The following is a 17,140-nucleotide window of genomic DNA, read 5'->3' on the forward strand; positions in this document are numbered from 1 at the left end:
GACTCTCTTATATAAAGACATAGTTTTATTTTTTGTCACTAAAAATATGGTTTAGTCTTCCAAATCACCTAAAAGGTTAAGATAATCTAAGGAGGTACTATGAGATAGATCAATCTATTTTCACTTTCATTCGTAGGAAAACTGGGGCATGGAGTGCCCATGTGATCTGCCTGAAGTCAGTCCTTGAGACAGTCCTCAAATATACTACCTAAAAGGCTATAAAGCATAATGTTTATAAGCCCAGACTTTAAAGTCAAACAGACCTAGATTCTGACTTCAGCACTTAGTTAACTGGGCAAATAACACTTGTCTTTGAGGATTTGTGCGTGTGTGTGTAACAATTGATATATAACCCCAAGTGTAACTACAAATGGCATATAGCTATATTTATTAGCATAGCTTTGCTGTTTAATGTTATTTCATTTAAACTGTGCTTCCTAATTTACTAGACTTGATTGATCTATTGATAACATCTTTTCATTCTTAATAGTATTAATTAGGGTAGAAGAAGAAAAAAGAATGAAACTTAATTTCCCCTAGAGTCCTAAGGGATTTGTGTGGGTCAATTTATTAATGAAATGTGAAGAACATTTGGCAAACCCACCAAATGAGACAAAGCGTTGTGAAGAGCCTTTAGAAAGAATTGGTATCTAATGTTAATGTCGGTGGAATGGAACTGTCATGGGATAATGGCCTTTTGATGGTACAGAAAATGCCAAGGCAGAGATAAGACATTTATTTTGAAAGCATTAGACAATCACCTTTGGATAGTGTCCTTCCACCAGGTCTTTATTTCTAATAGACCAATAATTGATATGGATGTAATTATTTTTCTTGATGGATTTGATATATTAGGCAGTGGCCTTGCTCACTCTGTACAATCATTAAGTTGCTGCATCTTTACTGGTCACCAGGACAAACCTTTTATCCTGTGTTCTCTCCAATCAGAATTCTGAGTATCTGTGGGCTTTTTTTTTTCTCCCTCTAAATACCAAGTGCAGCAATAACATGAATGAGGAGATTTGGGGCAAGCTGAACTCCTGAGACTTGTGGTGATATAACCATAAGTTTAGGTACTTTTTAAGTCTCCTGGAAGCAGAAACCTACTTTTTTATGTGCGCAAGTGGCAGTAAATATTTTCAATGTGGAGAATCAGATTTGCCAATGACTGATATTTTCTGTAAACCTAAAGTACAAAAACTCAAACTGCGCAAATTTCGTACAACTAATTCAGTTGCAGAAAATATTTGCTGCAGGGTAATAAGATCAACAATAGAGTCGATTCTGTAAACCTTGTGAAATTAAAGCCCTTATTATCTAGAGAAAACCATCACTTTGTGTGTGTGTGTGTGTTCGTGCACACATTAGTGCATGTGACAGTCAGATGTCCAGCACCATAACTGGGTAGCTGGTTATTGATGCTGTTTTACAGAGAGTAATGAAAGGCCAGTGGAATGTCTTTAATTTGTTATTATTAATCTTGTTTCAAGGAAACATGAGACAAGGTGGATGGTTTGGATTGACTTTTTATTTGCTATGAGTATGGTAATTTCACCCACACATTATCTTGAATGTACACATTTTAGCTTAATGGATTTCTTGAGTCAAGTTATGGCATTGCTACACTGAAGTTTATCCCACAGTACTGTAGGATAATACAAAAAAAAAAAAAAAAAGAAGTCCTTTGACCACTCTTTCCAGGCTTACCTATAAAGTCCAACAGAGCTCGAATGGCAAGAGGAAGATTTCATTTTTTGTCTCCTGTCCTGAACTTCTCTGATACATGTCTTGAATTTTTATTCAAATTACTTTGGGTTTTAATTTATTCAGTCAAATGTCATCCAAGTGTTGTTTATCCTGTGGATTACATTCATGCTCACTGCAGAATTCTCTAACATTTTGATTTCTAATTATTTTCTTGTTTATCCATGTGGTAGGATGTTTTGAATATTACCTTCTGACCACTGACCAGTTGGAATTAGAATTTTCTCTTTCCTAAGCATCTGGTAAGTAAAATTTAGCAAGTGTGTAGTCTTAGCACATCTATCAACTGCATTGCAACAACTTTTATTCCATATAGTATTGTCTTCCTTTGTTATTTATTGTGCTTGAACAAGCCAGTGTATTTTGGATATTGGAGTTGAGCCTTGTACACAATGTGCAACTGCAGCCTTTCTAAGATTCCTGTGCGCAAGGCTATACGAAGAGATATTGAGACACATCTCCAAGGAATTCCAAACTAACAGAAAAACAGTTAATTCAAGAAGCTGTGAAGCTGTTTCTATGCCAGAGATCAACTCTAAACTCTTCTATTTCATTGTCTCCCACTCACTTTTTTCCTTCTATTCTTCTCTGGATTCTATACCTTTTATCACTCCTTGTACATTATTTTTGGAGTTGTGAACTAAGGCTGAACTTCTCTATCCCTGATAACCATGCTGATTTAAACTTGGGATGGGAAGAGAAGCATGGTATTGGACAATGGTGGTGCAGCCATTTGGAAAAGGCATTAAATCAAAGAACAGGGAATCTGGGTTACAGCAGAGTGAAGGGGTCAGTCAGTACAGCTGGTGACATGTAAGGTCACAGTCTATTAAAAAAAAGGAGTTTTGTTGGTTAAAATGTACAGTATAAAGAAACAAAGTAGAGAGATAAAGCTTGAAAGCAAGTTTGGGTCCAGATTATGAAGACTTTGGGGTGCCATGATCAGGAATCCATCATTAGCATCTCATGAGGTAGAGTCAGTGGAGGTTTCCAGCCAGATAGGGATACAATTAGGTTTCTGTTGTAAGTAGAGATCTATGGAAACAGTAGGGAAAGGCGACTGGGGAAAAGAAGAAGCTGAACCAAGAAGACCCACTTAGGAGACTATTATATAAGGTGAGAGATGATACAGGCCTGAAATAAAGGGAGAGAAGAAACTAGAGAGATGTTTTTAATGTTAGATTGGACTGGATATAGTGACTCATTAAAAACTAAAAGAGAAGGACAAGGAGGAACCCAACATAGTTTTGGGTCAGTGGGTGTATTAGTTTGCTAAGACTACCATGACAGAATACTACTGGTTGTGTGGCTTAAGCAATGGAAGTTTATTTTTTAACATTCTGGAAGCTAGAAGTCCAAGATCCAGATGTCAGCCATGCTTTCTTTGGAGGTGTTAGAGAAAGATCTGTTTGAGATTTCTCTTCTAGTTTCTGGTAATTCCTTGGTTTGTGGCAGTGTAATTCCGATTTTTCACATTGCGTTCTCCCTGTATGCATACCTATCTTTTTACATGGTGTTCTTTTTATAAAGGTACTAGACATTGGGGTAAGGTCCCACCCAATTCCAGTAGTATCTTGTCTTAACTAATTACATCTGCACCAAATCCATTTCCAAACAAGGCCACATTCTGAGGTACTGGGGGTTAAGACTTCAGCATATGAACTTTTAGGTGACAAAATTCAACCATAACAATCTACAATAAAGACTAAAGTACAGAAATCCTACTGCATTTCCAGCCTACTTGCCCTACCCTGTGGAATTTGATTTTAAACTGCAATATCAACTCTTACCTGAATTTCTAGCCTGCCGTCTTTCCGTATGGATTTCAGGCTTATCAGCTCACTGAGTGAGCCAATTCCTTAAAATATCCATCTCTCTCTGTAGCTAGCTAGCTAGATAAAAATATAGATATATAGAACCAATAAAGAACCAATATGATATGGATATAGATATAGATATAAATATAGAGATAGATGGATGGATGGATGGATGGATAGATAGATAGATAGATAGATAGATAGATAGATAGATGAGTCCACTAATAAATGTCTGCAACCCTTGAAATAATGTGGGGTAGATAAATTTCAAGACATACAGGACATACGTTTTGGTGAGGTAGGAAGCCAGGTAGCAGGTATGGTACAAAAAAGTAAGGCCAATCAGAGACATCTTGATGCACACCTGTCAACTCATTCCCTTCCCAGGAGAAGCAGTGCCAGCCTGCCTGAGCCCCACTAATCAATCAATCTATCTATCTATCGATCAATCGATCGATCTTCTATCATCTACCTATCATCTATCTTCTATATTTTTTCTTTCTCTCTCTTTCCTTCCTTCCTTCCTTCCTTCCTTCCTTCCTTCCTTCCTTCCTTCCTTCCTTCCTTCCTTCCTTCCTCCTTCCTTTCTTCCTTCCTTTCTTTCTTTCTTTCTTTCTTTCTTTCTTTCTTTCTTTCTTTCTTTCTTTCTTTTCTTTCTTTCTTTCTTTTCTTTCTTTTCTTTCTTTTCTTTCTCTCTTTCTTTCTTTTTCTTTCTTTGTCTTTCTGTCTGTCTCTTTCTCTGTCTGTCTGTCTGTCTGTCTGTCTATCTATCTATCTATCTATCTATCTATCTATCTATCTATCTATGTACCATCTATCTATCACCTACCTGCCTACCTATCAATCTGTTTCTCTGGAGAACCCTGACATATCATGGGGAAGGCTGAGTACTTATGGAGGGGTTGAGGGGAACTAGAAAAGGTAAAAAGAGACAGACAAACTTCTTCAGAGCAGGGCAGGATTCAAGCCCCAGAAAGGAGTGAAAAACAAAGGAGACAAATATTCCATGTTTTCTGAGGTCTTAGGATGTAGCTCTGTAACTTCAATATTATTTCTATCTCAAATTGCAACTTCACAACTAGAACTAAGCTCAACTAACACTTGCTTGACACATTGAAAAATTGTGCTCTAATCAAACTGAAACATTAGGTCAAACCATATGAAATTACTAACATTTGACATCTATTTTTTGCTAAAAAATACAGTAATTTTATATAGTTCAATGGAATATAAATTAGATTATTTATAAATGTGGATTCTTCTTATAAATACAAGCTGTTTTCTTGAATATGTCAGGACCAAGTCCATGTGTGACAACTTGAGAGAGGTGGAGGCTATGTGATCAGGTATTAACCTTGTCCTGGTCAAGGGGAGCGTTGTGGGTCGGCCACCTGGTTAGCACATTTAAAAATATCCATTTAAAGGCAATAGTTAACAGTTGCTAACAGTTATTAAATGCAAACACTGTTAAGACAGTCTAGTCACAACACTTATAATATTATTTGTTTCTCACAAAATATTGTGAGATAGGTACTACCATCATTGCCATTTTACTATTGAGGAAACTAAGGACTAAAAAGTGGAAAGGACTTGCCCAAAGTGGTAGATCCAGGAATGGAGTTCAGGCATATCTGGCTTACAGACCCACACCCTAACAACTCATGCTGTACTGCTCCAGATACAGCATAAAATTACCAAGAGTTGGATCTAATGGGAACTAGAAATCCTAAGTCCATGGATATGACTCATCCAGGAAACAAAAGCTACTACAGATAAGAGCAGAGGATCAGGTACCAAGAGTATCAGGAGAATTTTTCTAAATAGTTTTTTTCTAACTCCTACTATTATGTTCATTTCTTCTTTCATCCAAAAGAAAATTTATTAATACTATATGCCCACTTGTTGATCTAGGTAAGTGGGAATCATCTTTGATTCCCATCTTCCCATCTTCCCATCTTTGATCAAGACAGGCATAAATCTCTGCACTTGAGGAGCTTAAATCCTAGGTAGGGTAACAGAAAATAAACATAATAAAAAGAAATTGTACAGCATGCTATACAGTGGTAAGTACAGTGTACAAAATAAAATATAGATTAGTACAGTGCTTCAGGGGGTACTGTGCTAAGGTAGGCGGGAGGCAAGATTCAGCATGAAATAGCATGGGCAGGATTACCTTTACTGAGAAGTATAATTTGAGGAAAGACTTGAAGGAAGCGAAGGGATGAATCAGGTAGATATCAAGAAAAGAGCATTCTCAGCAGAGTAAAGGCACTGAGACCAGAATGTGCCTGGTATGTTCTAAAACCGGTAACAAAACTCAGTCTGTCTGAAGCAGAATGAGACTCTCTCTCATGACAGATTGCTTAGAGGAAGGCCAGACAGCATTGAGCCATATAGGCATTGAAATGACTCTGGCTTTTACTCTGAGTGAAATGGGAAATGAGAAACCATTGCAGGGTTTTGAGCAAGAGAGGGATATAATCTAACTCATCCTTTCAAAGGGATCACTCTGACTGCTGTGTTAGAAAAGACTAGAGGTTCAAGAGTAGAATATAGGAAACCTGTTGGAGACTATTTTAATGATAAGACAAGAACTGCTGGTGGCCAGGACCAGGTTGTGGCAGTACAGGAGGTAAGAAGTCATAAATTCTGGATGTATTTTGAAGCTAGAGCAGCAGGAAGGTAAGAAAGAAAGGAATCCAGGATGACTGCAAAGACTTTGCCTGAGTAACTGGAAGAAAGTAGTTATCAACTGATATGCATAAGGCTGCAAGTAGAACAGATACTGGAGGAAGCTCTTGAGCTCAGCTTTGAATTTGGTGTTGAATGTTTGTTATAATCTGGGCAAAGGTGTTAAACAGGCAGGTAGATATATACAAGTCTGGAGTTTGGAGAGGGAGATCCAAATAGAGATGTAAGATTGGAGGTTTTAACATAAAGGTGTTATTTAAAGCCATGAGGTATTATGTTATGTTACCAAGAGGAGACTCAAGAGAAGAGGCTCCAGCAAAGGACACCAAGCAGGAATGACCAGTGAAGTTGGGAAAAAAAATCTAGGGGGTGAGGTGCCCTGATGCTGGTGTGAAAGTAGAATGAAAACCTTGTACACATTTTCACTTACCCAACCTCTGGTTGAATGGAAAGGATTCTGAGGACCTAGAGGAGGGGAATCATGAGACGTAATGACCCTGGTCACTGGAGGACTGCATGAAGCCAAGGCACTCGCTCCCAACCTGGACTGTGATGAAGGCAAGAAGTAACATTTTATTGTACTAGGCCTCTGATCTTCGGGAATATTTTTAAACAACTGTTAACCTATTGCTAACAATAGCCTACTGTCAACAATAAAATACTATTTTCAAAAATAAATTTTCAAAAATTTATCATCAGATTTATGCTCTTTTGAACTAGGTCTGAAAAATTATTCCAAGTTAGAAGTTGTGATAACCCTAGGCTCTAAATATGTGTTGACCTGGCATTGGCAAAGCCTGGTTCCCATGTGGACATCTGTTAACTGGGATGGTCAATGGTTTGTTCCTGATGCTCACCTTTAATTGTCTCCTGAAAATAACTATTATTGATGGGAAGCTGTCAGTCGGTTTTTAAGGTTCATCATTAGGGTTGCTACATCTTTGATTGATTGCTATAGTTAAATAACAATGTCTACCTTCCCTCAAGTGCAGAGTTTGGAATTGCATTTGGAGACTTGATTGAAAAATTGTTGTGAACCTGAGGTTGATCTCATGAGCCTTTGTTGTGGTATAAGTATCCCAGACTATTAATTCTCAAGTTTGTAAAGCCTAGCTTAAAAAAGGTAGTGTCTGAGTACCTATTGCAATGGTTTCCCAACACACTTAGCATAAAATCTGAGTGTGTTACCACCTCCTTCTTGCCAGCCCCTTGCTGTTACTGGAGCACATCTCACATGCTTCCTGTACAGACCTTCTGCAGTCCTTTCTGCAGTTCACACAGATGCTCATAGGGCTTCTTCTCTCACTTCATTCGGACCATTGGTCTCCCTGGCCACTCTACCTAAAATAATAGCTCGCGTTACTCTGCCCCCTTTCCCTGCTTCATTTTTATTCATAGCATTATGTCTAAGTTAGGGAGCTACCTGTTTCTTTGTTTATTGTCTGTTTCACCCACGAGAATGTAAGCTTCCCAAGTGTGACAGTTTTTTTCTTATTCAATGCTGTATTCCCAACACCTAGAACTGTGCCCAGGACACAGTAGGAGCTTGACAAATATTTGTTGAATAAATGAATGAAGGGATTAATAAGTGCTTATGGTCATCTGATTTCTCAAAACAACCTTATCTAATCTTAGGAGAGACTGATTGTTCTTTTCTCACGGTACAAAATACCGTGACGATAGCCAACCTAGATGCAGCCTGAGCATAAGAAATTTCAGAAAATCTGGCAAAAAATGCTTTGGCCCCAGTTTCCTCCACACTCTCCCATTGATCCCTGACTACTACTTTCATGTTTCATTTATTTATTCAATATTCATTCAGCAAATGTATATTGAGCATGAATTCTTTTCCCAATTTAATAAAGAAAAAAATTCCACCTCTTTCCTGATATTACATTTAGTAGAGATAGTGTCATGAGTCAGACAGGCTTCCTTCAAAGGAGCAAAAACCCATTCGCTGTTGTTCAAAACTTTTCTGGGCCCAAAGAAAAAAATCAGAAACACAAAAAACAAGCCCTATGTGCATTAGTAACTATCTAATTTGTAGCCATGGAATCTGTTGGTTTTCATGTTTCTATATATTTTTAGGTACATTAGCAACCACAAGAAAAAATATTAAATGTGAACATGATTAGATATGTGTCAATAGAAAGTCAGCATATGAAATGCTTTCTGCCACACCGATTCACAGAGTGCTGCTGATTTACATGATTTTATAAACTTGGTTACCTGCTCACAAAGTTATCTAGTGCTTAAAATGTAATAAGAGTTAGAGGCTTTTTTTCTTTGTTTTTGCTGTGAAAAACTGTGTTTCCTTTAGAGTAGCTCACAATTTATATACTGAAAATATATAAAAGAATTATGTGTCAACAAAATGGTGTTTAAGGTTTTAAATCATCCTAACAGTCAGCCCTGAGACTTCCTCACTAGACATCTCAGAGACTTTATGAAAGTTTTATTCTACAATTCCCTGCTTGCCTTTACTCTTAGCTGCTTCTTCTAGCTATTCATATAGTTTGAAAAATAGAGTTTATATGCTTTAAGTTGCAAGGCATTTAGAATTTTCATAATCTCTTTATTGTGGCTGAAGCAGTCAAAAAAATGAAGCCTCCTGTTGATAATATTTCACTGTGCCTTTACTAGATTAACTGGGGCAAGAAGCTAGAACTTGTGGCATTTTAAAAAATACTCAATTTTTAAAGAAGCCTTTATTATGAGGAAGGTGCAGGATAATTAGTTTCAAAATACTTGGTGAAGATCAAAGAGTGGGGAATAAGGAAGCTTTGTAAAGAATAGATGGTGAAGATAAGGTTCTTGAGATTAAGAATTTCACACTTTTTGTTTTGTATCTTTCATTGCATGGAGCAATGTGCTAAGCACATAGTAGGGGATCATTAAGTCCTTGTAATATTAATTTATAAAAGTGTAATTGAGAATTATGCCTAGCATCAAATTTCCAGTCTTATTTTTTATAAGACAGAGAGTAGTATAGAAAATTTTCCTTTGAATAATTATCAGTTAAGAATGAAATATGTTTCAGTAATTGATGAGACAAGTATATATTCTCTTATTGTTTTGCATAAATTCTCTTAACATAAGTTTACACATAGTATATCTCCATCATCTGTTCCCTTTGGCCCTCCTCCCATTCGGTTTCTCATTCATGGGTTTAGGTATCCATTTTATTCAGTATTTACTATCTTCTGAATACTTATGTCCCTTACCCATTGGAAGCTCTTTGTCTAGTGGTAAAGACTGATGAGAAAAGAGGAAAATTCAATTCTGTTTTGATTAACCTCTTACATACTGGAGATAAGACTCAGTTCAAACTTCATTGTGTGCTAGAGAGACTTTTATAGAGATTATTATAAGAAGATAAAACACAACAATCCAGGGAAATATGAGCCTCTTGACTTAAAGAAGAGCGGAAATGCAGGTTAGTTCTTGATTCAGGCTGTCAGTAGTTTCAGAGCAGAGGTTCCTGAGTCTTCAGGATGTTCTCTTTGTTTCTGTGTCTCTTACCTTCTGCTTACTTGGGTTTCTCTGCTATTAAAACTTGTTATTGTGAGAGATGAATTATAAGTTTTCTCTAATAATTGGCTTTTAAAATTTGCCCCTGATTCTAATTTTGTCTCTGCATCTCTTGGTTCAAAATACTTAGAAAGATGAGTGAATTGGCCCAGCCCATGTTTTTTCAAAGCAACCATGGATGCCCTTAGACACTCCATACCCATCCCTAACTCAGTAAATTGTGAAAGGAGGGCAACATCACATAGTAAAAACATGTCTAAGTACTGTCTGTTCATCAGAGGCTATCAAAGGAGGCATAGAACAGGCACTGTGTTGATATGTCTAGTTCAAATTTACCTTGTAAGTGCTAGGATGGGATGGTGCACAGAACTCTTTAAGGACTCAGAGTTGGATCACTTGGTTGAGTCTGGGGCTAGTCAGAGCAGACCTCTTGGGGAAGATTACCCTTGAGGTTGAGTAGAGTTTGATCCAGTGAAGAAGTGGAGAACTGTGTTAGGCAGAGAAAACACCACAGTAAGAAATAAGGACAGAAAGAAATATGTTTCATCGACTGAATCATATATGGTTTAATAAATATTTCTGAAACTTGAATTGCTAAGTACAGAGTGGAGGGAGGGAAGAATAGAGCAAGACAGGATCTATGTTAGAATGCATAGGGAAAGTAATATGAAAACATTACCTTATACAGGGGAGTGACTAGGTTATGTTTATAATTGAGATGCACCATCCTGGTGGCAGATGGCAGATGTACATAAACATGGCAAGACTGGAGGCAGAGACAACAGGTAGGAGGATAGTTCAGGTAAGAGATGAAAGGATCCCAACTGGAAGGTGCAATAGGATTAGAAAGAAAGTATTATGTTAAAGCAATATTTCTTGAGTAAAATTGATTCTACTTGGTGACTCATTAAGATGTGCAAGGTGAAGAGGAGAGAAAAGTCTGGGTTTTAGTTTGACAAAGTTGGTGGAGGTAGTATTGTTACTTGAGACGGGAAAGAAATAAAGGAAAGTAATTCTGGGGGAATGTGATGGGTGGAAATTGAAATAGAGAGATGTTATGTTGGGAGTACCTGGGAATTAAGTATGAAAGAAGTCAATGACCGAGATGAAGAGGAAGAGAAATAAATGGCATCTTAATCCATGAAGTGGTCTATCCAGCTTTTCTCTATATTACTGAGAAAAAGCACAGTTGGAAATGGAATAGGTGGGGGCAGGTGCAAAAGGGGATAACCAAAGGTTCATCCCAAAAGAGATTTAGCTTCAGTCATCCAATCACAGATGACTGCACTACCTGGTGTTCCAGCAGTCAGTTCCAGCCTAATGTTGGGAGCCCAGTGTGATCCCAACATAAAACTTGCTGCACCTTCAGTAAAATTTATTCCCATTGACCCTGATGATATAATCGGAGGGTATTCATTAAACTAATAGGAAAGGGTAGTTTGGAAAAAGATGAATAAACATAAACACGTTATCCATTCTTTGAAAAAAAAAATGCCTACTGTATGGCAGACTTTGTTAAATAACTTAGCAAAATTTGCTTACTACCTGTAAAGAACTTTGATAAATTGAAGATGTGTTTAGGAAAATAAAGTAAGTGAGAAAATATTCATGTTAGTAAACAAAGGAAAAAAAGAAGACAAACTACCAAGAGAATAGAATAAATGATTGATTTGCTTTAGGTAAGAATGACAGAAAAATATGGGTTAGAGTGGACTATAGATTGAACAGATTCAACAACGTAAATATAAAAGCAAGTATGATATTGAAATACCTAAATAAAAGTATAGCATGTAAGAACAGTAGTGGTTCATCTTCTTCCTAGGATGTCGTATTCCCGATTGAATAGTGTATCTGTTAAAGTTCTTTGGTTTTTATCAACAGAAATAGACCCTGGATATTATTTAGGATGATTTCACTCATAAGTAATAGAAAATTCTATCAAAATGCCTTAAACAACAAAGGAAATCTACTGCCTCATATAGCTAAAAGGTTCAGGCTTCAGGCTGTTTACAGTATCTCCAGGGATGTGGTTTCTTTCCTTCCCCTGTAGTTTTCACAATGTTGGGCTCATCCTAAGACTGGTTTCTCCTGTGATAGTGAGGTAGATGCTGACACAACCAGGGCTTCATGTCCATGTCTGATTATTTTTAAATAATTCCCATTGATGATAGAAGTAACGTCTTTCCTAGAATTCCCAGCAAACATGCCCTATATTTGATGGGCCCAAATTCAGTTATATGTCCACTTAAAACCATTTGCTGTGGCCAAGGGAAGAGGACATGATAATTAGCTTGAGCCAATCCAGATCTGCTCCTAGAGACAGACATGAAGTCAATTCCACACCAATTGCATGACTAGATGTCTAGAGCTTTGTTAGGAAGAAAGCAAGGGAGGGAGGTGGTTTGTATGTGGGAGAGACAATCAGCTAATGTCTATCACATTTACTTAAGCAGGAAATGAATGTTTTGGGAGGCCTAGAGGGTAGCTGCGCCTGATGCTTCAGTTTCCTGAAGGAAAGGCTGGAGAATTCATCACAGAAGTAGGACAGGAACTAGGTCAGCTACTGGGGTCTAGGGGTTGAGGTAATAGGAACCATTTGACAGGCATTTCAGATTATACTGCCAGAATGACCTAACCTCATTGCTTTTCCATTCTTGTTTTACTGTGCACAAGAGTCAAAGTCACAGTGGAGAGAGTTGGCCAAATTTGGTTCATGTGCTCACAGTTCAGCTAGGAGAGCTCAGAGAACATTGACTGATGGTCCCACTGGACTGTTCATAATGGAGAAGAGATACTTGCTCCCAGAGATATTGGGGGTAGTTTTCTAAATAAAGGTTAAAGGGGTCTGGTTTTCCAAGCATAAATGTTCACTGCAAGTATTATTAGATTCGAAATATAAAAGGGTATAAGGAACTCAGAATGGCTAGATTAAATAAAAAGGATAATTGCCAACAAATAGTTTTGACTGAAAATGTGTCTGTTCATCAGCTTTTTACTGAGTATCTCATGTATGCAATGTGCTATATGGATGCTACAGTGAATTACAGAGCTAGGAGGAAAGAAACTTTATCCATTTAAAGGGCATGCAATCTGACACCTTATTTTTAAGGTGAAGAGAGGAGCACTAGACAGGACAGTAGTGAGTATTAACAAAGATGGACTAGACCCCTAAACTGCATTAATCTAACCCATCTAGGGTCTTTCTCTTATGCTTCACATACTCGCTTAGTTGCAAAAATGGTCATAAACCAAACAAACTTCAGAGAAAGAACCCCAATACTATCCCATGTTGGAGGCCAGGCTGAGAAGTAATGGGAATGTCTTCCTCTTTATCATCATCAAAATGGGCAGCATCAAAACCCAGTATTAAGACCCTAACCATCCAGTCACTTCAAAACAAGAGTCGTCAGTAACAGGGACTAGAGAACTCGCTTCAGCCAAAGGTCTGTCAGTAGAGAGGTGGTGGCCAGGGAAAGCAGTGCTTGGCACTTTTTTCCTGAGAGCTAAGAAAATTAAAAATAAACTACTATCTGCTTCAAATGACTTCCATACAGCTATGCAGCAGTACAGAAGAGGGTGAGAAGTGTTGGATCAGGGGGAGGTTCTCTAACTTCTAAAGGTGCCTTCTGCTGCTAAGATTCTGCAGCTTCAGGCTCTTTATTGTATTTTTGTTCAGTAAGTTTAAAAAAAATTTTTTTTAAAGTCCGTTTGCTACTGTAGTACATTTAAACATCAGCAGATGGGGCCCTTGATTCCTGAGAAGAATGCCAGGGCTTGAATTTTGTTCATGTCTGTGGTCTGCGTGAATTTTTCTTGTTGCTTTTACAGCATGTTAAATTTGTACTCTTTATAGTTCACAAACCTTTATATAATCAAGAAAAATAAAACTCACTAATGGCAAGAAAACCTTTTTTTTCCTCTTCTGCTGTTCTATAGAGATAAGTTAGATCTGTTTACAAATAGAAAAATGAGACTAACATAATACTCAGACAACATGATTCTGAAACAGCAACAGAAGTCAATGTTGTAATTAATCTGTTGTCCGTAACTCACGAAGCTGTGTGGGAGGCTTTTGCTGCATGGGACCACAGGTGACAGTTTGGTTGCATCCAAGGTTACTCTGATTCTGGATTGTTTTCTCTCCTCTCTCCTGAATTTCATTTTATGAGGACATTGTGTGAATTGGATGGTTTTTAGCACTTGCCAATGATTATTATTTTTTTAAGTGATGTTTGTCGATAGTCCATAAAGGGAACAACTGGTCATCTGGTCCTTGCACCTGTTCAAGTGGGTAAGTTTCAGCTTCTTAAAGGTGAGATTCTTTCCCTCCAGAAATGTAACAGCCCTTTGAGGAAGGAGTGTAGTTTCGTGGGCAGAAGAGATGACAGCATTTGGTCCTCGTGCAGTCCTCTCTTGATTTTCTCCCTGATTTTTAACGTGACCTTGCTCTTGAGGATTAATCACTGTTTTTTCTTGTGCCTCCAAAATGGGATGACCCAGAATTTTATTTGGTGGAAAGTACTGTGAAGTAAACAGAGCAAAATGGTTCCTATGTGCAAAGCTTGATTATGTAGATACTTATTTCAATGTGCTCGCTGCATCTCTGATTAGTATGATTTAATTGATAGATTGAAATAATCTTCCTTAGTTTAATATTTATGTTGTAAATAAATGCTTATGCTTGGACAGGTCTTAATAGTGTACTTAAAACACAACAAGAAGAAGACTAAAGGTTTATTGGTGATGGAAGAGAGAAAATTGGGTCTCTTTTTTTTGTCACTATTCTGAGTTTAAACAAATAGATCTGTTGTCCAGCATCATTGTGCCCTCTTAACAACTGACATTTCAGTTTGAAAGACGTCTTATATATTTTAAGGTATATTGAAGATTATACTCATTTCCAAATTTAGGCCTTAAATAGCTAATCTTTAAGAATGAAGCATCTTCATTCAAAACATTCTGTGTGTGTGTGTGTGTGTGTGTGTATACACATATACACATATTTATTTTTTGAGACGGAGTCTCACTCTGTTGCCAGACTGGAGTGCACTGGCATGATCTTGGCTCACTGCAACCTCCAATTCCTGGGTTCAAGCAATTCACCTGCCTCAGCCTCCCAAGTAGCTGGGACTACAGGTGTGCACCACCACACCCAGCTAATTTTTGTATTTTTAGTAGAGATGAGATTTCACTGTGTTGGCCAGGATGGTCTCATTCTCTTGACCTCATGATTCACCCTCCTTGGCCTCCCAAAGTGCTGGGATTACAGGCATGAGCCACCGCACCCAGTCTATATTTTTATGAATGTGTTACCTAATGTGGCAAATTGAGATGCAGTTTGCAGATTTAGGATTTGCCGAGTTTACACTGATGAAACTAATGTGTTACTTCTGGGTAGAAATGATGTTTGCCTGTGGTTAGCCTGAAGCAAATTTTAGGGAGGAATTGTTCATTTCTTTCCCCCTTTTGTGCTGACAAGCTAAGTGATACATACAGAAATTGTGTGCACTACTTGTGCCTTAGTCTGAGAAAATGCTTATGGGCAAATTTCATTAGTACTTGATTAGTACTTGTGCTAATTAAGCCAGGCACAATTTTGCCTCTGGTCCTAGTATGATGAGTTAAGGCTGGACTGAAAATGTGGCCCTAAATGCATATGTTGGGAGCCTGTAACACCCATATAATCCCATAGAAAATTCTCACTTGACTCTCCTATCAAGGGTCTAAAAAAGTGGAACAGAGCACTCCAATTTCAGTGCAATTTGAGTTCACTCAGATATGTGATATGCTAATGTTTAGATTAAGCAGATGGCAAGAAAGGCAGTTCTTAGTTGAGGATTGTTTTTCTCTTTCTGTGTATTATTTTCAAACAAACAGTTTAAGAGATAGGTTATTCTACTTCCTCCCTTTGCTTCTTTCTCCCTGAATTAAGAAACATTTAGAAATCCATGGTTCTATTGTTATCATCCTATGTGCCCATGTGCACCCATTTTCTTTGGGTTGTGGTATAAGAATGGTCTCACCATTTGATGAGAAAGCTTTACTGTTTTTGTGATTTCAAATAAAAAGGAGATAGGTCCTGGATGAGGCAAGGAATAAAGAGGAGGTGAATTTGGAAACAAATTTGCTTGGAACAGAACAGATGTTATGCCTCATTCTACATCTCTAATTTCTCCTCTGGGCTTGGCAGTACTGGCCCTGATTCTCCTACTTTTCTCTAGTCTTCTTCCTCCTCCTCTTGCCTTATCCAAAGTCTTTTCCCCCACTCTACTTGCCTTGCAATTTTGGAATTTTCCACCTTCATTTTTTTACATGTATTATGATGTGACATGTTAGTAACTATATAAAAAACAACAAACCCTGGTAACCTTCATAATTCCTCCAAGCTTGTCTAGCCTCTTGTAAATGAAAAGGTGAAGTTTTAAATATCAGGTTTTATTTATACAACCATAAAATTTTAGAACTAATGCTAGACATCGTTTCATCCACTCCATGTGTTGTTTTTAGTAAGAGATTTTCTTGGGATTTTGGAGTGGCAGGAAAAGGTAGACATGGGGACAGGAGAGAGAGATGCGGGAGGGAGAAAGGGAGAAGTCTGGGCAAGTTTGGTTTTTATTGTGTGTTTTAATGCAATTCCCTCTGAGGATTTTTCTAGAGACTGCAAAAAAAATTTAATTGCCTTTCGATTGTGTCGGATATAAGAGCAACATTTCTTTGAATGAAATTCCTAGCTATGGGCAGCTCCAGGGAAGTTTGGCTCAGTTGGGTTAAGTGAGCAAATCTGCAAACCTACCCTCACCTGCATCCATCTTCTTCTTCTTCCTTTACCTGGGTAAATATCTTTCTTTTCAGCCAAGACCAGTCCTCTCACTGGTGTCTGGATCTTCCTGAGTTCTTAAGAATACCAGTTACCCACCCTCTGCTCCCTCTACTTTGCTGCCTTGTCCATTTTTTTTCTTCTTCACTAGATTACTCTCCTTGGCTTACACATATGCAGTATACTCTAGATGCCTGCACCATGCATACTCCTTCTGATATCACCCTCATTTCTTTACCCTCGTTTTTAGCAACAATTTTCAAGAGTGTTGTCTATGCAGGTCATTGTGATCTTCATTGCCTTACCCGCCCATTTACTCCTTAACCTGTTCTAATCTGACTTCCAATCCCTCCACTGAAACTACTCTTGATAACACAATAAAATGTCTTGGTGATGACAGATCCAAATGGTGTTTTTCTGTTTTCATCTTCATTGTCATCTTAACATTCAACATATGGCTAGTGTAATTGAGGAACCAGAGCCATGACCCAGTTCCTTTTTGGAAACTTTCTCCTTTCTA

This window comes from Macaca mulatta, chromosome 1, assembly GCF_049350105.2.
Source record: "Macaca mulatta isolate MMU2019108-1 chromosome 1, T2T-MMU8v2.0, whole genome shotgun sequence".
NCBI classification, from domain to species: domain Eukaryota; kingdom Metazoa; phylum Chordata; class Mammalia; order Primates; family Cercopithecidae; genus Macaca; species Macaca mulatta.